Source organism: Telmatherina bonti, assembly GCF_933228915.1.
Source record: "Telmatherina bonti genome assembly, chromosome: 6".
In the NCBI taxonomy this organism is placed as follows: domain Eukaryota; kingdom Metazoa; phylum Chordata; class Actinopteri; order Atheriniformes; family Telmatherinidae; genus Telmatherina; species Telmatherina bonti.
In genome coordinates this window covers 10,428,366-10,454,143 of record NC_136624.1, presented here as the reverse complement: position 1 = coordinate 10,454,143, position 25,778 = coordinate 10,428,366, and the positions used below count along the sequence as shown (strand labels likewise).

Genomic DNA, 25,778 nt, shown 5'->3' with positions numbered 1-25,778 from the left:
GGGGGGGGGGGGGGGGGGGGGGCTTAAGGGTTACTGAATTAATCATCTGTTCTGTGGAGTTTTTCCAGACAAGCTTTATTTATCAAATGTTGCAGGATAAATTCAGGTTACCACGACAGATATAATCTACTGCACCAGCTCACTAAGCCATATTACATGGATATATAATACGGTAATGGTAGTGAAACATTGATTTTTACAGCCTCATTCAAGTTCAGCTAAACTAATTTCTCATTTATTAATTAACACAAATTCATCCATCACTTCTTATACAACACACAAACTGCAGCTCTGCATCATGCATGATATCAACAGCCAACTAGTATAGCAGATCACTGGGGTCTCTGTCAACTCATCAAACAGCCCACCTCCCAACTGGAAGACCATCAATCTTCCAGTGAAGCTACGGACACTAAATCTGGCTGTTAAAGGGGCATCGTGTCAGTGCTTGGAAAAGAGAGCCCTGTGTTCGCTGACCATTCCCTGGCTGTGGGAAGATGAACCAACAGGAAATGAGGGGAAAAAATATAAGTTGCATCAACCCTGTTCTGCCAGAGCAACATGTTTACTGTTGGTATATATGGACACCAACAGGAGATCACCAGGGTAACACCAGCTCCTGAAGCCATAAAAAGCTAAACATCTGAGAAAACACACATCCTCAGGATTAAATGTGTCATAAACATGAATGAAGTGGTGGTTAGCGCTGTGGGTCACAGAAAGAAGATGGTTCGAGTCTCAGCTGGGGGGAGGTTCAAACGGCGGCATTTCTTTTGCATGTTCTCCCCGTGTACGCGTAGGTTCTCTCCTGCTTCCTCCCACCATCAAAGACATGTTGTGTTAATTAGTTACTCTAAATTGTCCTGAGTAGTATGAATGGTTACTGTGATGGACTGGTGACCTGCTCAGGCTGTCCTGCTAATTGCTGAGTTAGGCTCCACATCCTGATTTAATAGTCTCTTCTCGGACAACTAGTCACACTGTGGGATTTCTGAAAGTGTTCAAGGCAATGAATGGCAGCACCTCCTTAAAAACATGATGCGATTTCCCAATCTGCAAATCGATAAGTACATTTGTCTCTGGATAGTTTGTGCCATCAGCCTAGTTTCTGCTGAGCAACACAGATGGTGGCACATGACATACTTTTCTCACTATTCCCGGCCACCTGAATCAGAACCGAACTGCCAGAAGATTACAACCAGTAATGTAAATGCACATCATGATCAGAATAACCTTTTCAGGTTTCATGTAAACAGCCAGGCCTGATCAGAACTGCAACCCAGTTGGAAAAATTGTGTGTGTAAACATAGCTAAGGACTGAAGAAGGCCGGCTTTCAGACTTCGGTCCTGTTTCCGCCACATTTCCAAGAAAAATACAAAACATTTTCTTTCTGTATCAGAAGACAAAAAAGTCCATTTTTGCAACCGCAGAATGACAACTATATCCCTACAGGAGAAACACAAATAGGACCAGAAATGATAAATAATAAACCCAACAGAAGCGCTCCATGCTAACCGCTAGTTATCTGGTCCATGTAACCTCTGAGTCTTTCCTGGCGGTAAAAAGGTTCCACTAGGTTTCTCTTCACCAAACCCAATGAGTTAAAAACATGCATCAACACAAACATGACACAGAAATCCGTCATTGTTGTACTTTTTGCAGGTTAAACAGGGTCTGAGTGTGGAAATGCAAGACGATGTGAAAGACGTCACCAATGTCCCAAATATTCTGATTCCAGTATATACAGACATGATTCGCCTTGCGTTGCAACGAAATGTAAGTCTGGAGACTGAATCCAGGGTACTGAAAGCTGCAGTAAAACCTGCACGTGGGAAGGATTTGGCAAAGCCACAGAGAAGGCCTAAGAGATGCTCCAGCTAACTGCTGGGTGGCTCAGGAAGGCAAAGTGAAGTTGACGCATTGCCCACCAGGCATGTTCTCCAATGACTAGACAAAGACTGAGGAATCAGGAGACGGTGCACCAATCACCATGGCAGACCTGGGTTGTCAAGCAGCTTTCTAGGGAACCACGGAGAAGAGGACATTCCTGCAAATGCACCTGCCAGCTACCATAACACGACTCAAATCACCACTCAGCACATAGAAGCTGACACAGACTGGGGAGAAGTTTGAGGGGGTATCCCAGCTCCTGAGGCTGGTGGCTAGTGCTTGCATTTGCTTAGGGAGGGGTCACCATCTACCTAAACGAGGCAGAGGGGATGAACAGCCATGGCAGCCAGGAATATACCTTAACTTCACTGAAAGTACCCACTCAGCAAGGTCCATGGCCCATCAATGTGGACTTTAGCTGCTATACTCTAGTGGGTTTTTTTTTCCTAGCTTCAATACAAGATCACCTGGAAACCCATGATGTGGCCAGATTGGAGAGTTTCAGACTACTGGGTGAAAGAAGCTCCTATCACATAGTAACACTACAACCTTTTCCTTTTAGCTTTTGTCTTAATTCCTTTACAAGATTTACTTTCTCACATTTCATGTTTGAAAAGAAGTAGGCATAAGTATACCTGCATAGAACCTTACTTCATTCCCAAAGTACTCTGTAACACTCCAAATAACACTGCAGGTAAATGAGAAAACATGGAAGACAAACCACACAAAACAAAAGTTACATTTTTTTTTTATAACATAAGAATTTTTGGAAAAATAATTAATCAAAAGTTAAGTCAAGATTGAAAATATAAAAATGCTGTATTAAAGCAAAGATGGAAATAAAGTTTCCATAAGAAGCTGCAACCTAAGTTTATGATGCAGGAACTGTGGAGTTTTATAAAATTCATTTAATCAATCTGAACATGTTTCTTTTTCACTTTTTCCTTCAAATCTTTACACCTGCCCTGAAATGCATCACAACAAGATGGATGCAATTAGAAAAACCCTCCTATAACTCCTGGGTTCAAAGAGTGAGAAAATTGTACCAAATGGAAAAATAACATATCTGTTAAGACTTCAAAACCCTATATTTAGACTAAGATGGGGCCTAGTGGAAGCTGTACTGGTATAAAAACAGTAAGGGATGTTTTGGTTTGTGCTGCTTTGCCTTCCCACCCAAATGTGATCCGTCTTGAAGAGTGGCTTGGTGATGCTGAAACCACCTAGAAATGTATATTCTTATGCTGAGATGTAAATGTATTATTATTATTATTTTATTTATTTGTTTCCTTAGAACCTACATTGTCAATCACTGTGCCAATTATAACTGATGTATGACTGTGTAATTGCTCTGCTGAGAAAGAAATAAAACTTCTATGTTAAAAAAAAAAAAAATCTTTCCACCTGGAAGAACAAAACCAGAAGTTTATGCAACCTGACATCATTCCTTCCACATGAGAGAAGATTCCAGCATTTTCACGTTTCATTTTAGCTTCATATAAACTTCTCGTGACAGCATTGTGAAATATTTCTTCCTTTCTCTATAATAATCTTTTTCATCACCCAGACTAGTAATGTTTTTCATCTAGGAAGAGTGGCGTACCTTTACATGGACAAACTGGTGTCAGTCATTGCAGGACCACTGTGGGGTCAGCAGCAACTGGTCTAAAACTTTTAACATGCCTGTCCTGCATTTGGCACTGGTCCCTTACAGAACCCACCTCTTTTCCCAGAGCAGAGTCCCCATTCCTCCCCCCAAGGAACATTTGAAGGGCGTAGAGGGGGGTGAGTCAATTTAGAGGGACCTGTCTTGAGAAAAAGGGCGTTTCTAGGGAAACTGAGTGTTCACTCTTCTCCAGCAGCTTTCATAGTTGCCACTTGGCAACAGTTCACTGGCTGCATTTCAAAATGCAGCTTTTCCTGCTTCTCTGTGTGCAACGAAAAACCACACACACAAAAACACACTTGTATAAGCAGAGGGAAAAAACTTATTTCATTCCTGGACATTGTGTAAGTCATATTCAGTTTGAAACAAGCCCCAAAATCTGCTTTTTTTTTTTCATAATCCAGGATGAAAGGCTCCTTGTGCGATCACAACAAAGTGATGTGAAGAACTATTCAGAGAGAGCCTTTCACACAAACTTCCCTCCCCAAAATCTGCTGGTCCGTCCTGATATTTTAACCCCTGTGGGTCACTATGAACTTTTTGTCCTTTCACATAATTTTCCCTCCATTTCTGGCCTCCATTTTGATCGTTTGGATGGAGGATACAGAAGGACACAAAAAAAGTTTCACAAAATTATAATAAGAAATGACAGTTTTAACATTTTTTTGTCCACTTTTTGCTCTCATCACTCATTTTCACTCCTGATCTAAGATACCAAATATTATTGTAATTATTTTAATCTCTCAAATACCGGTTTGATGACAAGATGTTATCATACCTATAAAAAAAAAAAAAAAAAACTGTACAATTTTTTTTATTTTACTTATGATATATATTAAAAATAAGGAGATTTTATCTAAAGCTCTAAATAAATAATTTACTGATTTGGAACATTTCTGGCTCCAAAGCATGTATTTTATAGGAAATAAGTATTTTTTTCTTTTTTTGTGTGTGTGGGGAGGGGGAGGGGTGGGGACAATAAACCTGCAGCAACCTGCAATTAAAGTAATATTTAAAGAGTTAACATGAGTAATTACATATTTGGACGTTACAATTAGGGTGGAGCTTAAATGAGAGCAAATAAAAAGGTGGAAAAATATGTTAGTCAGTTCTGTTTTTACTGGTTGCATATAATGGAGCACCATAACCTGGTAGAGTACGAAACTGAAGTGATCCACAAGGGTTAAAGTGATCACTGTAACTTTCAAAAGTTTTAATTCAAAGGATTTCTTTTGGTACAGAAGCCAGATGGTGGAAACTCCCTCTGCAGCCACTCCTACTCACCTGTCCTGCCTGAGGAGACAGGAGGACGACTCTGCATCAACACCAGCTGTGTCCCTGACAGGGAAGGGAGGAGATATCCCCCTCTGTCCTCAGAGGTATGTATCTAACCCCCACCTTTCTCGTCTCACAACCCCCTGCTCTGGTTGGCTCTTCTTTTCAGACTCCACCACAACAAAAGAAACAAAAGAGGCAGGGCCATTTCCCTTCCACCTCTCTTTCTCTCCATGTTGTAAAGCCCAAGCATGCTAGGAAATATCTGCAAGTGAAAATTCAAAGCATATGCAAAACATGCAAACAGTAGTGCAGCATAGTCCAACATCTCTGTGTCTGCACAGAAATCTGCATGGAAAACAAAAGAAAGAATATTCATTTCTTTCTTCTTTCACACTGTTCACGCATTCTGAATGAATCCTGTCCAAAGTGAACTGAAACTGTAAGAAAAATGTCTGCATAGGTGGAAAAACCAGTTTATGTTTAAATACTAAACCAATATGAACGCATTTTGAATCTGATGGCAGCAACTCGTCTGTAAAAAGTTTAAATAAGGACAACTAAAGACTGGAAAACGAATTGGTACAAATTCAGAACGAGTTCACGATGGGTTGACAATTAACTGATTAACTGGCAGCAAGTCAGTCACACAACTGGGTATAAACAAGCACTTCAGAGAGACAAAGTCTCTCATAAAATGGTTCACCAATCTAAGATTGTTTCAAAAAAGTTTGAAGATTGCACAATCTACAGTGTATAAATCATCAAATGGTTCAGAATAAGGAGGAATCTCTGTGTCGAAGGGGACAAGGCTGAAGGTCATAAATGAATAGGGATGATCTTTGGGGCCCTTAAGCTAAACTCCATTAAAACAGACATGATTCTGAACTGGATAACACTGCCTGGACTCAGGAACATGTCCAGAAATCACTGTCTGTGAAGACAGTTCACCCCGATTACCACAAAATGCAGGTTAAAGCTCATCTCGCAAAGAAGAAGACGTATGTGTACATGATCCAGAAACAAATAGGTCAAAATGTGAACGTATTTTAGTAAAGCATGGACTGCATGTCCAGCAGACTAAAAAGGAGAGGGAACACCCAGCTTGTTATCAGTGGACAATTAAAAAGGCTTCCTTTCTGATGGTATGGATTAAGTAAGGGATAATGCCCGACTAGCAGTCCATTATCAGAAATTAATGGACGACGCAGAGGCGTAAACCGTCCGACCGCTTATACCATGGTCACTCATAAAGGAAATGATACTAGATCAATTACAAATTTTTTTCCTGTTAAAATAATGTTTTTAACAAGAAGCAGCAGCAGATGCTATTGCAACAAATCACTAATGACAGTGATATATGATAGTGTTGCGGGTTGTGTGTCACTGTGTGGTCCAGGGTGCTGTGTGTGTATGTACATTAGTGACTGTGTGCCCATGGCGTGCTGTCAGGAGCCTGAAAGATAAGAGTGTTGAACGGAAGTGCCGCCTCCCTCTTTTTAACGGATTCCAATTAAAATATGGTGATTTTCTGCCTGAAAATGCACATTTCTTCACAATATGAAGGAAATTGGGGAGGACGTGTGATGATTGTTTCCATAACAGCATAAGAAAAATATGGCGTGGAAAAATCTAAATACTGGTTGGAGGTAGGAGATACTGACATACTTCTCTCCAGAAGGAGCATCTGTAAAGTCCTGCAGTGCCTAGTGAACAAACATGTCAATATCCTACCAGGTTGGGATGAGGGAGCATGCATATCAGTTACTTGACAATACCTAAGATTTGAGCTGCTTTAACACCTTGGCAATCATCTCTTCCTTGGTACCCCATCTTGTCGGGCATTCAGTAATGATTGTGTGTGCTTCAGTAATTACTAACATCTTCTTCCATCTGTGGGAGCAGTGCCCCACCACCCCCTTGCACAGTCCTATTGCTCTTGACACTGTCATCTTTCAGTGCAAGTTCTGTAAAGCAAATTAATACAAGAACAGTGTAATTTATACGGTTGTGTAATACAAGGTTATTAACTTTGGAATGAATAAGTATTCACATTCTCTCCCTGCCTGTCTCAATTCTTATATTTACTATCTCTCTCACACATACACACACCATCTCACTCTGTTTACACACAATCGCACACATGTACGGACTTGCATGTACGTCACAGTGCTAATTATCCCTTACATATCACCACATATTGAATAATGATACATGTCGATGACATCCAGGTTATTACGTCTGTGTTGAATTTAATATGAGAGACACTGAAATCAATCCGACTAATCAGTCGCTGATAAAAAAAAAAAAAATCAGTCTGGTTTTGGTCTGGCTCTACACAATTATATATATTATTTATAACTACATAATATTTAAATATAATAAAAAATTTACCAAGAGACTCTCTATTTTACATACATATAACTTATAATGTTTTTCTTCAGGAGCAGCTTCCAGTCACAAGTTGACAAGCAAAGTAAAGTAAATCCTCCCTTCTGATGCGTTCAGGTTCAAACTGAAACAGAAAGACAGAAAGAATATCTATCGAACAATCAGGCAGGAGGAACCGCAGGAAAATTTTAAAAACATACTATTTTATTAATAGAAATCTACTTGTTTAAAGTCTAGACCTTCAGCTGAACTTTGGTGGAGAAGTCTTCACACACTACATCACTGATTTGACTTTCAATTTAGACTCCATCAGTACTAGATAATGATGCCCCTGAGTACCATTGCTTATATAATCACACGCTTCTCAGGAAGTGTGTACCTCTCTGTGGTAAATTGTGATGGCTAGTTTACCCTTTAGGTAGTCTTTACAATCCATGTAGCGTTTATTCTGAGACTCCATGTGATAAATCCACAATAATCCATGATAACACCATCATTTATTACCATTTCATCATATTGAAAAAAAGATCACGATCACAACTAAGTGGCTAAGAGAGCTCTTGTACCTAAAAGTGATGATAAAGCAACTTCCTGTCAACTTTCCACTAATTAGTTTAAATTGGCAGTAATATTGAGAAGTACAAAAAAAAAAAGAATTTAAAAAATGAGCAGGAAATTCTATTTTTGTCTTTAAAAAACAAAAACAATGGTCCTCCATGGCTGGAATAAAACTACGCTGATGTTTTCAATGCACAATGGAGCCAAAAACCAGCTGAGCTGGAGGTGGTTTTGTGGGAACAGCAGGTAAATAGTGGCATAAATAACTGTAAATAGCAAAAACATCTGGAGGAAAAAGTGACCAGTCAAGTCAAATTCATAGACAACTTTATTTATACCAGGTTTGACAGTCATTAGTTTGTACGACATTAACAATCTTTAAATATTTAAGTTTCTGTTGTGTGTTTGTTCTAGTGCCAATATTTTCTCTCCTGAAACCCAAGACTTGTGAGAATTCGCAGATGAGAAAGGGTTTGGTCACTGTTGATAATGTGTGTTATTTCTACAAAGTTATGATAGCAATACATTCGTTTTGTAGTTGCAGTTTGCCTTTATGGTGCTATATCTATTGATACATGCATTTTGCATCATTTTAGTCCTAAAATCTAACAGCTGAAGATATATCAGACTGTTGACTGGAATTACAAGGATTTAGGCGTTTTCCCAATAGAAAAAAAAAACAAAAACAACTAAACAAATCAAAGCAAAGATAGTTAAATATGTCTTAAAATTTTAACAGTTGAATGAAATTAAAAGAAGATGAAAAATAAAAAACAAAGTTTAGGTTTTCAACTGAGGGTATATTTACATCAGGATTTTCTGTTAGATTTGGTGCCATTGGGGAATCGGCTCAGTTGTAGGGGGGTGTTTCAATCCAGACAGAGATCACATTGTGATGCACTTTGGTCAAACAAGCCAGACCATTCGAATAACATATCCCCATTACCACCAAATGTGGCGCTGCACTAGTATTTAGCAACAGAAAGAGAGAACAAGACCAGCGTGAAGAAGAAAACTGAGTTTTCTCAACATGCAAGTTAAAGATGGAGACGAACCTATCACTCACTGCTTTAGGTTTTTTATTTTGTCTGGTGAAAGTATACTGGAAAAATATGCCACAAGAATGGACGCAATATGAACAACAGATGAGGCAGAGGACCCTTAAGGCCATTGTATTTACCCACAATGCAATGCTACGGCAAATGCAGTAGGTGACTTTTTTGTAGTACGCTTCTGTATTTGGTCCCCTTAAAACGGACTGAGACCTGCTTTGTAGGCGGATCGAATCCGCTTCTTTGATCCGAATCAGAATTTGTTTGGTGCACTCACATTTCCCCAAATGAAGAGGACTTTCTGAGCAAACGGACTCGGATTCAAATCAAAAAGGCTGATGTGAACGTGCCCTGAAGCTCATAAGAATTTGAGCACATAAGAGGGTGTGCATGTTTTAGGTGTTCATTGTTCAGGTGGAGGTCTCATGTCCTTGTCAAGGGTGCAGTTACAAAGCTCTTCTCATTCAAGTCATCCTATCTCACCAGCCGGGCCTCTTTCTCTACAATCAACTGACTCACTGCCACAGGAAAAGAAAAGAAAAGCTTGGAAATAATCTGGGAGTGTCATTTTGAAGCATTGCAGAAGGAAATTCTGAGAAAATGAGGCTGCGGCGATTGTCAAGTGTTCAGTAAGGAAGAAAAGAAAAGATTAATTGAGGGAGGTAAGGACCAGAAATGGCTGCAAGACTAGAGATCATCGAGGCATTTTAGAGAGAAATGGCATGGCATTTTCCCTCCAGTGCCTCTGCATTATATCCATGGATCAGTTTTAATTACCACAACTAAATCTGTATTAAATGGAGAGCCGAGATTTGTGGGTCGGTACAGACCTTACCAGAGAAATGATAAACTACCGAGGTTAATGTGACTTAAATTCATTTTATCTGTAAATATTTCTGTGACGATGTTTATTCATTGATGATGTACATTCCTGGAGTCGCCGTTGCCCTGCAGCATCCTGAGGCTGAGAAACCACACTTCCCTACTTAATTTTCCTACCTGAAGCATCACATTTCAGCAGCATTTCACTTTACAGCAACACATTATACACCAGAAACTAGACATCAACACAGTGATCATCTGAATGTCACCACAGCTGACTCATCAAAGAAATGCAGGAGAACATTGTCGGAGGACGAGAGAAAACAAGATAGAAAGGGACATAGCAACAGATTAGAGATTAACTAATATAAGACTGACTTTGACTGGCTGAAGAGACCTCAGAAATGAGACAGGGGGACGATGGAAGGCAGAAACCTTGATGCATTAATTCTGAAAAACTAAAGTGTTAAAAAAAATGTTTTTTTATTAGTGGAAAATTTGTTGTGCACAATTACCTGGCAAACTGACATCACTGATGCACACGGCAGACCTCTGCTACACAACTTTACCGCTATATTTAGCCATTCTTTAGACCCATGACTGAGTCTACTAAAAGAAAAGGCGACTATCAACAAGTGTAGGAGGGTCTTCTGGTGATATTGGAGACTTTTGGTGAGTAATGTGAAAGAATGTGTAGCTTCCTCTCAGCTGCTGCTACGTAAACTCCTCCTATTATTTGATTTAGTCATCCACTAAAACCTTTAAATTACAAAAATTAAGCTTTTTGGGGAAGATGTGTTGCAATTAAAATGAGCTTAATCTTGTCATTCATTAGATTAACTCTTTTGATTGAGTCCAACCCTAGTATAAAACACTTTAAAGCCCTATCAGTCACATTGTGATCAAACTTGTCATTTATTACTGCAAATATGAGAGAAAACTCAACGTTTAAGTGAGAGTAGTTTAACACTGATTGAAAATAAATGATGCAGGAATTATGATCACGATCATTTAAACCTCAAAATTCTACACTTCCACCATGCAGGTTTGGTCATGAGGCATCGATTCAGTGGAGAATGATGTATATTTTAAAGGATTCATTGTTTCCTGATACCACAAATTCAGATTCAGATTACACATCCAGTGGGAAGGTTCAGACCTGACAACATCCGGAAAAACTTGCCCTGTCAACAGCAGCACTTGGCTGCAGTGGGAAGGATCATTTAGGGTAACTTCTATCAGTTTTTCTCAGCTCTTTAAAAAGAAAAGAGGACAGAACCATGACATTTACACAAACACTCATGTATGTCTGAGCAACTTGATTTTGGATATCTGCCTCCAAATATTTTCCACCATTTATGTTCACTCGGGTTGCGTGAGGTGTATCATACCTACAAACAGGCTGCATTCAAATCCCTTCAATCAACATGAATCATCAGTAAACACAGGAGCTCATTTCTTCTCCATGAGGCCAGCTAAAGTTCAGGAGGAAGTGGATTATTCGGTAAATCATTACATGACACACACTTCTCAACCAATAAACTTGCGCAAACACACCTGCTTGTGAGCACACACACACACACACACACACACACACACACACACACACACACACAGTAAACACAAGGGAGGCAGACAGGCCGTGTACTTTCATGTATCAACAGTAGAGGCTGACTGATCAGACGGCTCATTTATCCATTTCTTAGGGCACGTTCACATTAGCCTTTTCGAACCAAATCCTAGTTTGTTTGCTCGGAAAGTCTGCTTTGTTAGGGGAAATGTGAATGCGCTAAACAAATTCTGATTCGGATCAAAGAACTTGATCACTTGGTCCACCTACAAACACAGATCTCGATTCATTTAAAGCAGACCAAAAACAGAAAGCGTACTACAAAAAAAAAAGTCACAAGTCACTTCATATGATGTAGCATTGCATTGTGGGTAAATACATAGCAATGGCATTAAGGGTCCTCTACCTTGTCTCTTGTTCATACTGCGTCCATTGTTGCAGTGTATTTGTGCAGTTTACTTGCATAAGACAAAAAAATATATATTTTTTTTAAATCTATAGTTTTATCTCCATGTTTAACTTGCAAGTGGAAAAAAACTCCGTTTTCTTCTTCACGTGGGTCTTGTCCTCGTTTTGCTAACTACTACAAAGGTGCAGCGCCACCTTTGGTGGGAATGGGGATATATTATTCTAATGGTTTGGCTCGTTTGACCAAAGTGCATCATGAATGCAATCATAGTCCATATGGATACACCACCCTACAACTGAGTCGAGTCCCCAATCAGGCCAAGTCTAGCAGACTATTCTGATGTGAATGCACCCTTAAATAATCAGCATTACCCCACTTAGTATAACGAGGCATCAATGAGAGATCTTTCTGTGTGAGTTTGTGTGTTCTTCCCATCTGTGTGTGGATACTTCGGCTTCCTCCCACAGTCCAAAGACATGATTGTAAGGTTAATCTGTCACTAAATTCTCCCTTGGATTGTTAGTGATTGTTTGTCTCTGTGTTGGTCTTGCAATTGGACTGGTGGCCACCCAGGTGTACGCTACCTCTTTGTAACTCGACTGTCATATGCACTGGAAACAAAGAAAAATAAAATTCATAGTCTGCAGATCCTCCAGAAACACACAATGTTTTTACCATCCTCAAAGAAAGCAATCTTACAATCTGGATGTTCTATCTGCTCTTATAGCACCTACCTGGTGGTAGCTGAGTCAACCGATTGTATCATGAATGAGTCATGTACTTAAGGGTCCACCTAAGATTGAAACACACTCTCTGTCCACCATCCTACTAGCAGGCTCAACCCATTTTTCCACCAGAACTGCCTTAAGTCTTGGTCTCAGGGAATCAACAAGGTGTTGGAGGATTTTCCCAGTCGGATGGACTGTCTTTTAAAAAGTCAGACCTCCAGGTAACAGCAATGTTGATGTTTATGGCAAACTGTCCAACACCACCTTTTTCATCAGCCATGGAAGGATGTAACTTCTTGTCTCGTGTTGGTTTATTTTCCATGTCAGAACAAATTACATTAACATTATTCAACATATACAAAGAAATAAAACAATACGTAGATGACATCTTGCATTACTTGCATAACTGTTTGTGTTCAACAAAAAAAGGTTCAATACAGAGCTCACCCCACCCCTACTTCTTTCGAGACAGGTGATGCGTCCAGATCAGTCCAACCATTTCTAACCACAGACTACACATCCAAAGTGACACACCCACTACCCAAGTGCCAATCAAGTGTGTACACACAAGGGTAGCCATAAAACATAAAATCACTTACATTTATGGCTCCTATGTTTGACCAGCCGACTTCAAACCCTAGCTAGAACCTAAGTCATCAAAAAATCTTAACTTAGTTTACATACAACTATAATTCCAAAAGAAAGTTTGGCAACTGAAACAAAAGCTAAGACAGGTCCAATGATTCATATGTGTCATAAACTATAATAGGATATAGAGTTTTTAAATTTGATCAAATTTCACAATCATGACAGCTGTACTTGTGAAGCATCCCAGTTCGGTACTGGGATCGCTGATGGGGCAGCACCCTTACAGACTCACAGTGCCAGATTTGCGGGGCAAATATAAAGGGGCAAAAAGAAAACACATGGGGAAAAAAAACAGCATTGATTTCTTTTAGGTTTACTGTGAAACCCAACTGTTGCCAGATAAAAAAAAATATCTTCTGTTGTTGTTTAACATCACTGAGTAAGACATGAGGGTTTACAGGATCTGATATGTCCCATCACAACTGTAATCAGAACATGGCAGGTCGCCACAGGTTTAGAAACAGCTAGTTTCTGCCATTGTCTTTGCCTTTCATCACCAACTTCTCCAGGCTGCATTAACTGATCTGGTACAAGTCCATTAAATGTAACCCTCATGACCCGAACTAAGCACTAACAAGATTCTTCATGTGTGTGGCTTCTCAGTCATCCAGGTCATGATAATCCTAAGAGCTTGAATCAGGATAACCTGAATAAGCCAGTTTCTGCAGAGACAACACACTCAGGCTGAGACTTGGTGACTTTTAAGCCTTTTAAGTTCTACAAGAGAACAGAGAATGAATGTTCTTGTTCTCCAGGCAACAAAAACAGGAATAGTTTGCTTTGGTCTGGTTTGGTTATTTGGCTCGGTGGGGTTTTATGTGGGGCAAATTTTATGTCTTTATTTGCCACAGGACAGACTTTCCTACCTATCCCCACAAGTGGTCCAAAATTTTCTTCTACAAGAAAGCAGCTCATTGTTATTTTAGTGTCAATGAATTAGACATGTCACACTTAGAAAACTCTTTCCATTGCGCAGCTGCTCAAATGGATTATGGAAAAAATATCCTTTTAATAGACAAATGTGCAGACCTTTTATGAGTCACAGCTTTAAATCAACACCTCACAAATTTCTGACTAAAAATATGTTTTTCTGACTCATCTTGATGTGACGCTGACGTTTATCATTGTTACGATCCGACCATGAAGCCATAATAATCCTGTACATTCCTGAAGTCATAGCCCTGCAGCGTCATCAGGTTGAGAAACTGTTTCACTACTTGTTTTTCTTTCCTGGAGTATCACATCACACTGCATATTGCTTTACAGCATCGCATCAAATGCCAGAAACTGGACATCAACACACAGGCTTTCAACATGACGGATGCATAAAAAGAAACCCAAAAGATCATTTTCAAAGGACAAGAAGAATAGAGAGCGAGAAATGGGCCGAACAAGGGACATGATTCAACATCAGACAGACTTTTACAGTGTGAACAGATCTCAGAGAAGAGACAGGATGAAGATGGATGCTGGATTAGCTGTCGTCAGGTGGCGCCAGTTTAAAAACTAAAACTAAGTTCTGTAATAGGGCTTTAATGCATCATTGAAAAATTACATCATGAAGAAAAACAATTTCTCAAATTCATTCTAAGGTTTAGATTAAATATATGCATAATAATAGCAGAAATATAGCAATATTACTTAAACAGGACAGTGTATCACAGAACACAGAACCACCAGTTAGGGAACGGGTCCAATAAAGTTTTACACAGCCATGACAGTGTTTACTAGTTAAGATAATTATTCTGAATAACAAATGGTGGAAATTCAGGCATAAGAGTAGCAAGCAGTCTGCTCGTATGAGAATAATCTTGATATAAATACTTAAAACAACTTTGGAAAAAGACGACAGACCTTATGTCATAAGTCAAGATCCCATCCAACATTAGGGATGAGTGTGGCTTCCCTCAGCTCCTAACATTACAAAGACAATTTAATGACATCGGGTTTCATTCATCAACATAATTTAAGATCAGATTCATGAACGTGTTCTTCCATGATCGAACTAATCTCCTCATAAATGAGGTCCCACCCATCTCTAAAATCCAGTTAAACACTTGAAAATGTCCATAAAACGTCATGAAACAGAAGAGACATGTGGACAGACAGTGGTGGGACAGGAGGAATAACTTAATGCGCACATAAGTGCAGTCTGGAAGACCATTAATAGAATTAAATCTACTGATTAAAACTTTTTCTTCAGCTGTTTCTGAAAACGTTGTGTGTGGACTGTTGGGTCATTCCAAGTGGTGGGACAGTAGTGCTCACTGATGGTCTCCCACCTCCCACTGATATATCGCAGTGGTTAATAAGCCCAACAGAACTGCACATGCATGACACAGGGCTGGATTGTCATGTTTGTCTCCAAACATTTACTGAGCTCTGTGACAGCAGCTCAGAAGATGAAGATTTATTTTCTCCTTTTCAACCTTTTGACCATCTAGCTGGTCAATAATCCTCAACCTATTCAGATGCCAACAAAAACGTATCTACTATAATCCCGATCAGTCTCCCTTCAGCTATTTATCAAGTCTTCCCTGAAAACTCATCACGTCGCCCAACCCCCATGTAGTTCAAGCGTGTATAGAAACAACACACACAACATTACAAGACTCTAAACACGACTCCATCCAATGGAGCGTGATGCCAAATATTCACTCAAACACTACTTTGGGTTCACTTAAGTGGACTAAATTTTGCACCAGGCTATTATTTGCTTTGCTCTACTTCCTCAGGTAAATAACATCCATGTTGCTCTGCAGCATTACATGCACGACAGCTGGTCAACATGTCCTGGTCCATACATAGACATAATGAATTACTAGAAAGGATTAAAGTGCCAGACAGCTGAAGCAAAGGGAGGTTATGATATTCGTGGAATTAAGAATAGAAAGGAAGAAGTAGTCACAAAGTTAAGGATATTAATCTAACATCTAAAAACCTTTATTCAGAATGTTATACTCTAGAGAAAGACCTTGTAAAGTTGAACACTTTTTTTTCTAAAATTAAACTCAACAAGATATACTCAGATCCAGCCAGTGAGATGGATACCCCATTTCACAATCAGAAGTCAAGGCAGCCATCCGACCCATGAAACCTGGAAAGTTGCCACAACTAGACGGCTAACCAGTGGAGTGATACATATATTTGCTTGCAACTATTTTGGCTGAAGTGTCAGTAGACCAAAGAGGCCTTGACATTGTTCATTCTCCAAAAAGACAAAGATCTGCTGGATCCAGATAGTTTATGACCAGTGAGTTTAGACAATATGGCTTTTAAAGTGCTGACTATGAGGTTTGAGAATATTTTACCAAACATGATCCATGAAGACCAGATAGGATTTATGAAGGGAAGTTCAGCGCCGAAAAATCTTAGACAGTTGTTCTATCTCATGTGGATGAGCCGTCATGAAAACGCCCCTGCAGCAGCCTTTTCCCTTGATGCAGAAAGGGTGTTTGACAGGGTAGAGTGGTGGTTTCTGGTCTATGCCCTGGAAGTCTGGTTTTGTCAACTGTATTAAACTGATCTAAGCAGAACCAAGAGCATCAGTCCCAACCAAGGCACTAATGGCCCCCTTTGTTGGAGATCTCATGGGAAACAAAACAGGGTGACATGCTATTACCCTTATTGCAGAGACAGGAATGACAGGAGTGAAGGCAGGAGGCAGATAACATTAGCTGTTCCTGTATGCCATCCTTTGGCTTTCTGTAGGCCCAGCTTCATCAACCCCTGTTCTTTTGAAAGAACTATTGAAAAGTTTTCTCAAATTCTGGCAATAAAATAAACCGTTACAACTCAGAGGTGATGCCTGTGTGCAGAGGATGCCATCCTGCTGCAGTTAGTAAACTCCAATTAAAATGGATATAATCAGGCATGGAATATATTGTGATAAAACTAACAGTTGACATGATCAACATTATGCAACTTAAAATAATTTTGTTACTTCAGAAAATAAAAAATGACCTAGGCAGATGGAAATCGCTTAATTTTAAACTGACGGGAAAATCAGTACATTTAAAATGGTTTTAGCCCCTAAGTTTAATTATATTTCACTGATGGAGACAATTCCTGTGGGAATTTCCAAGAGAACAATCAGATGATTAAAGATTATTTGTGGAATAGAAAGAACCCCATAATCACCATGCAAAAGCTTTATGAAATTTTATAATGTAGCATTGGAAATGGTAAAATTGGCCAGACATTGAGTTGGCTATGGCTCACACCTTGGATGGAAACCTTTCTGCCCGGATGGTAAAACAATCCAATCTTTCAACATTACTGAGCGATATGGGCAAAGCTAACCAAGATGTTAAGAATGTCCCAGTATCGACCAGAATATACCTCAACGTGGAACAATTCGTCTATAGAAATGGATAGAAAACTTATCATGTGGAAATTGTAGCTGCAGGGGAACCTGAATAAGACTGGCGAGCTGTATAAAGACGAGGCTTTTCTGTCATTTCAAGAAATAAATGAACGCTCAATCAAGAGAGAGGATTTTTGGTGGTACATTCAGTTAAGAAGTTGTATGGCAGCAACGGGCATTGAACCAGGAGTGGAAGAAAACATTTTATAACTCTTTTTAGAAAAGCGTAAACCTGCTTACTTTGTAGGGCTGTGACAATTTGCTTTCATAAAAATCTGATTCCAATTTTTTTGAGTGCCAATTCGGTTTAAATTTTGATTCTCACAATTCTTTGATTTTGCTGATTTTGTAGCCTAAAAACAAAAAACAGTACAAAACTTTTTTTTTGCTCGTCATCTTTCTTGATTTCAGTTAGGAAAAAAACAACACAGTGGCTAAACCATCATTCTGCTGCTATAATGCCCACGAAGACAAGTAAAAAGATCAATAAAAGCAATAAAAATGACAAAAAATTTATCATGGATTATTTTTATTTATTTTAAAAATTTATATTTAAAAAATCCATTTTAAAATTGTGAAGGAAAAAATCCTGATATTCGATATTTTGATTTTATTTCCCACCCCTATTACTTAGCCGCGGTTATTTACAATGTACTGGTGGATGCCCAGTGTGGGACACATGACAGTTAAAGATTAAAATCGCAAAGGGATCCAAGTTGCAACATTTAGGAGGAAACATGGAAAAACATAAAAAATACCAAATGGTCTGTCGGTACCATTTTACACCAGTAAGGCTTATAGAACGGGTTGATTCAGAACAACTTGTGTTGGAAGTGTAATGCAATGGAAGGGACCTTCTCACACTCAAAGTGGGAATGTCTTAACCTGAATGACAAAGAAGAGATTAAAGTTTAACTGCTCAAACTTAATGATTTCCACACATTCCTATGTTTCTATTAGGGTATTTCTGTATCCATTCATTCCATCATCTCTGTTTTTATTTTGTAAGTTAAAAATCCTAAAACTGGTCAGAAGATTTGTCCCTTCATTTCTTCAGGTATTTCAATCAAAGTCATTCAGGAAAGACATGCCATACATTCACCCAGAGTCCACCTGCTTCCAAGCATTCAGAAGTTTCTCAAAAGAGAGAATAAAAAAGAAACAATGTGAAATTACAGCCACATCCACATGTCAACAGTGACAACATGTTTGTCAACACCAAAAAGCCTCTGGAGGTGTGGGGTGTTTGAAGAATGGCTGAATAAGTTTTTGATTTTCAACAGTATTTCTGCTTCTCCATCCTTCGTGGTGCTTTCCATGACCATTTACAGTGTGGAAGGAGATCTTATCAGGGCTTCAGAGCAAAATCAAAACAACTGTATGAGGTCTGCCCTGCGATGGACTGGCAAGCTGTCCAGGGTGTACCCTGCCTGTCGCCCAAAGCCAGCTGGGATAGGCTCCAGCTTCCCCGCGACCCTGAATTGGATTAAGCGGTTCAGAAAATGAAATTAAATTAAATGTATGAGGTCTGTTGGTAGAAAATAAGCTAAACTTTATAACAATTTCTTCTGCAGCTCATTACATTGAAGCTAACACCAGCTTTTAGCTAACAGCTGGTGGTCGGGACTGGTCAGGTCATTTTCTATCTGCCCCTCACACCATCCAACCCCCTTCCCAGCCATCACACAATGGACTCCGCCTTTCCGTCTACAACCCAGAAAAAATTATGGCATCATAGATTACCTCCTGTGGGCCTGACCTACAATCTGAATGTAGTCTAAACAAATTGTTCAAATTTGAGATCAACTGGGATCAGCTTCAGTGCTCTGGGTTGGCATTTAAAGTTATTTCTTCCCCTATGTTTTCAAAGGATTGATTTAGAAATACAAACCCTCTTTCTTTTGCATTCAGTGTGCAGACCCTGAATGGGTACACAGTGATAGACTGACCTAATTTTCCCCTCCTGCCATAATGAACCACTGCATTATTTCAACAGGTATTTATGAATGTTTGATGTTTGAGTCCAATTATCCAATCAGTGCAGACAGATAAAATACTCCAGTTAAGTTATGAGTAAACAAATTTGGATTTAATTTAACCTGAGAGTCATTTTTCACATAATTTTCTGTGTACTACACTTCTTACCAAAGGATTCCACTAGGGGGCGCATCAGAGAATTCAGTCAGAACAGAGTTGCCGGATTTGTAGGGTGTAAACCATAGACTGTATATAAAGAGATGGACGGAGCCTCTGTGACGTCACCCATAGGTTTCTGAAGAGCTGAACTGAAGCTCGGTTGGTGGTTCCTACCATCGCCATCTTGGCAGGGGCATGCGCGTCGTCTCGCCCGGAAAATACAAATATAGGCAAAGACGTGGAGCTGAGAGGGGAGCTGTGAGCGTCATGGCGGATAATTGACATCGAGCGAACTCCGAGCTTTCTGTAGCTACAAACTAACCAAGCTAACTCCGAGATAACAGGAGCTAACCAGCTAACGGATGTAAGCAGGCTAAAGCTAAGTCACGTTGTTAACCGGCTAAAAACTGCGGTTGTTCTACGTTCTTCTTACTTAAAGCGGGAGATCGGTACCTGTCAATCAAAAGGACACGCCCCTAAATATGACGAACTTTGAGATTGAATTACTTTAAAACGGGCGAGTTAGAAAAAAATTCACTACCCCCACAGTTGTCATGAAGGTGAACCTGACCTATAAACCGAAAATGGATTTTTGAACCAGGCTGTAAACATGTTTCTTTCTGCTGTGAAGTTGGTCTTTTTAACATAGGAGTCTATGGGGATTTGCTCTGTTTTGCAGCCCCTCGTGGATGAAGGTGGAACTACAATTTTATGCACTTCCGCAGACTGGTGCAGAGTTTTATGTCAAGCTCGGCACAAGCCTGCTAATTCAGTCGGAGGTGTGTCAGGTGTGTTGCAGTAGGGATACTCAATATTTGCAAAGTACAGCCCTGGAGGAGCAAAGCTGGTGTTACACCCCTGGTGTGAGCAATATGTAAAGACTCTTGTGGGAAACTAGTCTTAGCACACCGGTGGTTGATGAAATTGCTGAACAAGGTCAAGTATCTGATGACTGGAGGACAAAATACCCGTTAGCCACTCTCCCTCCCCAGTTTCTCCATCTTACTGTTTTCATGTTTCCATTCAACTTGTAAAGATATTTCTGATCCCCCTCCAGCTGTTGTTTAGAGCTTACTTGTCACTGTGCAGCCAAAATGCAATTTTGGACTTGGTTAACAAGATTTTCTTCTAAGCTTTCCATAATTTTCACTGAAGTCAGCCTTGTGACCTCACATCTGGTCTCGTACTGCATAATACAAAGAAATTTTATCTGCATCAGGCCTTTGCAAAAACTGCCTAAACGCCAATAAATAGTAGTCCAATTATCTGCATATTTTAAGGAAGTGATATGCCTTTGTTCCAAACACTACTGTGCATTCATGCTCAATGGCTGCATGTAGATGCTAACACTACAGCAACTTTTGTGAGCATTGTAATGGTTGTACGTAGCAAGAGGAGTGACAAAATGTGGACGAAGATGAACTCATGGTTAAAAAGACCAGCATATCAGAAATTTACAACTATTTGGAAGTCACGTTGGCAACTTGTAGCAACCACCAGGGGAAACAGCGAATCTCTGCTGCCACCTAAAGGTAAGAAGTCCTAAAATCTAGCGTTAGCCAAAAAAAATACCATACCCATATTGTTTTAGCTAACGGTATTACATTAAGTCAAGCAAAAGCTGGACATTTAACAGACATATGTGCACGACACTTTTGGGACTGCAACTCCACGAGAAAGCAGCATTAAAATATTAATGATGCAAATCATAAAAGCGTCACAACTTTCAACACATCGCATGTTTTCCTGACTGCCGTCCCAGTCCGCAAAGGGCGTCCCCTACTCTCACATCCCAGCTTGCAAATGCTTAATTTCTAAAGGATGTGCACAACAGATGCTTCAAACAAATGCAAAGTAGCCTACACAAGGAAGCAGGTTTATCGCCAGCCTTACACACTATACCTTTGGATATCAGCCTTATTTGACTACAATATGACCATTTGGTTGTTGGAACAAAGAAGCTATAAAATAAAAGCTTAAACCGACATCCTACAAATGATCACTGATACATGCATGGACGTAGCCTTGTAGATCAACGTATCATGATATATCGATACACATCAATGTATCGGTACCAATGCACATTGATGTATCGTGACAGTCCAAGAGGTTTTGCTTGAGGCAAGGTTCTATTTACTGTAACAATTATTTATAAATACAAAATAAGAAAACAAGCTGGGATATAAACACACATTTAAAAATGAGTTTTTGTTCCAGCATTAGAATAATGTTGATTCCACGGAGGATGTTGGATCATCGGGGTAACAGGTGGGAAACACACACCAAGTCAGCCTTTTGCCTGACATAAAGGAGTTTGTGGGGGGGGGGTTTGTTGTTTGTTTGTTTGTTTGTTTTTTCCTGCCGTATGCAGAAGGGAACCAGCATGTACCGGGCTGAGTAAAATGACCACCACCTTGATAAAAACTCACCTTTCATTGCGCCAAGCTTCTTCTCAGGTTAAAATGCTCCTTTTATTCCAGTCGCATCAACTTTCCTTAGTTTCCTTCGCGTTATCCAGGTTTTTCCGCCTGTGCACGCGCACCAGGTAACCTTATTCCTCGAGGTTTCTAATATCCCACGTCGTTCAGTCCTGACTTTCCTTATTTCTTCTCATGAGTTCAACTTTCTCTACTTTCCCCCACGGAACCGCTGGGAGAATAAAAGCCCGCTCCGTGTGTGAGTTCCACTGTGAAGCAGGTCCACGTCCAGCTTCTGTCCTTTGGTTTGTTTCACGCAGCAGATTCCCACCCCCACATGTGGCCGGTCAACACTCGTGGAGACGTTGTGGCATTCATCGCTGTGAGCGCAGAGATTTCCACGGCAGAGAGGAGCAGAGGGGGTTTGGCGAAGGGGGGGATGTGTCGTGCTGCTTTCATGTGTTCCTCGTATTCTATAAAACCGAAGTGAGAGATCACTTTATCATGAAAGCTGAACGCTTACTTTTTATACTTTATTTAAAAAGAAATAATAGATTTTGCTCAGTTGTGGCTGTAAATAAAGCTTTGACAAAACTTTTTTTTTTTAAAGTTCCAGGTAAATGTACATAAATAAACTGCATGCAAAACATTTTTAAAAAAAATTAAAAATAAAAAGATAGATGATGTACATTTTCTTTTTCATACCTTTTTTTAAATTGTTTATATTTATCTGTTTAATTATTTATTGTTTAATTAAAAGTATTAAAACACAGCAGGTTTTAAACAGCTGTTGCTGTAGAATCTCATAGACACAGATGTTCTTCATGAATGTGTATATTTCTGTTTAATAGTTAAAGAATTTTTAATTGTTCTTTCTCAAAAACATACATTTATAATTAATCAGCTGTACATGTTTATAATGTGCTACAACAACACTCCACTGGTCTTTGATGCACTAGTTGTGTTTTTAGAAGCCACCGTGGCTGCATACTTAAAAAGCCTGAAAATAAAACTGTCTAGATGATCTACACTTTCATGTCAATGAACAACAAATATTATTGTTGATAGTCTTTTCACAAACCAATGGGAAATTAGCAATTTAAAAGTTGATACCAGTATTTCCTACGGCTTTTTAACGCAGCATTTGCGTCCAGGGAACTGACTGATGCTCTGCAGACCCCTTCTGGCCAACAGGAAACATGCATCTTATTTCTGTCCTGGTTCCACCACCAGTCTTACGTCACTTCACAAACTCCTGCTTAAGCTCTCTGCAGTTTTCTGTTTGCAGAAACATGTTTTCAAACTTATTACAACTTAATGATGAATTACAGATGCAAGGACTAAAAGAAGTTCATTTCTTTCTTTTTTTTTTTTTTTAAAAAGGAGAATTTTTACCTGCAGCAGAGAAAACATGTTGCTCCAAACTGTCACAGAGACATTCGTCCATTCCCAGAGGAGAGTCATAAGTGTTCAGTTAAATTTGCACTATATGCAGCCCTTATGGTAATACTTATGATTTCGGACTTCAAACAGAATTAAATGGAAAAAAATTATTTGAATCAATACATTAGTAAGTTAAAAACAGCATATTTGTAGAATAAATATAAAAATTCTTAAAGTTTGCTGCAGTAAAACTTTGCACAGTTATTGCCAAAGACTTCTAATTCCTATAATTCCCACAATGCTGACGGCAGTACTAATTATAAGAATACATAGAAGTCATTTGCACTTCCATGTGTTGATTCCACAACAGTGCTTTAGGAATACATATTTATAGTGTTTTGGGTTTGTTTGCTGTACACAAAACACCCACAAATTAACTCAACACAATAAATCCAACTAACAAAACAAAAAAGTGACAAAAGTAGATCATTGTGGATAAATTCCCTAAAAGAAATGATGTCCAGGGTTTCTTAGTTTTGTATTAATGTCAGGGTTCGAGTCTTGTTTGTGGGCTGGGAACACACAGGAGAGCCGTGTGCGAATGGTGAAGATTGTTCCAATACCGTGAATGAGTTTATTATGTGATAACTTTTGAAAGTTTTTATAAAGAAATGTGAAGGCATGAATTTGTATGTAAAAAAAAAAAACAAGGAAGAAAAGAGAAAAGAAGTTACATTATTCTAGCAGAATTTCAGAGAAAGTAGTCAGAAAGGAAAAGCAGAGCATGAATGAGCACGCCTGTCTGTCAGGGGCAACACACTGCATTCACAGCCCGGAGACAAACACTGAGCCATTCAGCTTCACTTTTCACACACACACCAAAGAGGAACTGGAACAGCTGGTTGTGATGGGAATAGAGGGTTGCGAGTCTGACTGGATGGATGGGGGAGGTGTGAGGGGGCAGAGGGCAACCATTTCCCTCCTCTGGCGGGTTCATTTCCAAACTCTGAAACTGCGACACAGTCTCTTGAATACATCGCAGAAAAAAATAGGACTTGATTTTCCCAAACTTGTGACAATCCAACTTTTTTAAAAATATCTCATTCAGAGGTGTCAAACATATGGTCCCGGGACCGAAACCAGCCACCAGAGTCCAGTCTGGCCCACAGCATGAAACTGGTAAATGTGAAGGTGACAGGTTGGGTTTTGGTCAGAGCAAGACTAGTAATTAGTTATTTATCAAGGATCGGCTGCTGCTCAGTGAAGAAAAGCCGTCATCTATCAACCAGAAGGTTGGGGGTTTGATTCCAGGCTTCCTCTGACTGCATGCCTAAAGCTGAACCCCACATGGCTCTCTGGTGTGTGTATCACGGTATTAATGCCTGTGAATGGGGGTGTGTAGTGTTAAAGCACTTTGAAGGGTCAACATGGAAAATGCTATACAAGTAGTTAATATATCATGATTAATTTGTGGTATAGATAATCATTGATAGTTAACAGAAGTTTAAATATTAAACTATGGACAACCAGAAATAACTATACCTTCATGTCTGTTTTGAAGGTCAGACTCTGAATGTGTCAGACCTGAGACAAATATAGACACACAGAGGAGATAATGACGGATAGGAATCAGAGCACGAAGCTTCACAACCAGCAGTTATCACAACACGAATACACAAACAATCACACAACAACTTATCCTTTAAAAATTATCAGTCAGTAAAACTTTAGTTTAGAGATACTACTGAACTCTGTCATGATGTAATGTCTGTGTTGTCGCTTGTTTACTGTTTTATTTTGTAGTTTAGTGCATTGGTTCCCATTTTCCTTCCTGTTAATCAGCTCACCTGGTTTTGATTTTCTGATTACTCCCTCTGTGTATTTCCCCTCAGTCTAAGTTTTGTTTGCTGGTTCATTAGTTTGTCTATAGTCACCTGTTTTGCCTCAGTCTTGTCTTCTTTTCAGTTAAATTTGAGGATTAAAACCTTCGTCCTACATCTTGTCTGCCTCCTACCTTTCTCTCCTGCAATGGGACCCCCACACCTCATGACGCTACATTATACACAAATACTATAGTAAGTGTATAACAACCCTGTGTTGGTTTGTGTGAATGTGTGGTGATTAAATTGGGACTTTATCCATAAAATGGCTGCTGTTGTCACGGAGACAAGGGAACGTGTTTGTAGTTGTCTCTGTAGTCACGTGCGTTAACGTTTGGTAGCAACACGCCAAACAGAAGAACAAACAAATTGTGTTTGAAGTTGCTTATTCTGATTAAAGAGAAATAAAAATGTTGGAACCCAAAATGGCTCCATGTAAGAGGAAGCGGATGTTAGTTTAAAGGGTGAGAACGATTCGTGTCTAAAACAACCTCATCAGTTCATCAAAGGAAAATTCAATATAAAATGTAAATAAAGTATAAGTCATCACGCTGATGCTAAGTGCTAAAGCCCAGCTCCTTTTGAT

The 25,778-nt window shown here is 39.4% G+C and overlaps 1 protein-coding gene across 1 annotated transcript in view; it reads right to left on the bottom strand.

The window, feature by feature from the left end:
- The window catches only part of plxnb1b (plexin b1b), a 138,445-nt gene extending 116,199 nt beyond the window's left edge, over nucleotides 1–22,246 (bottom strand). Inside the window, exon 1 of the mRNA XM_079242226.1 lies at nucleotides 21,942–22,246. The gene's annotated coding sequence lies outside the window, so the exon portion shown is untranslated. The remainder of the gene's footprint in view (nucleotides 1–21,941) is intronic.
- Nucleotides 22,247–25,778: the final 3,532 nt, after the last annotated feature.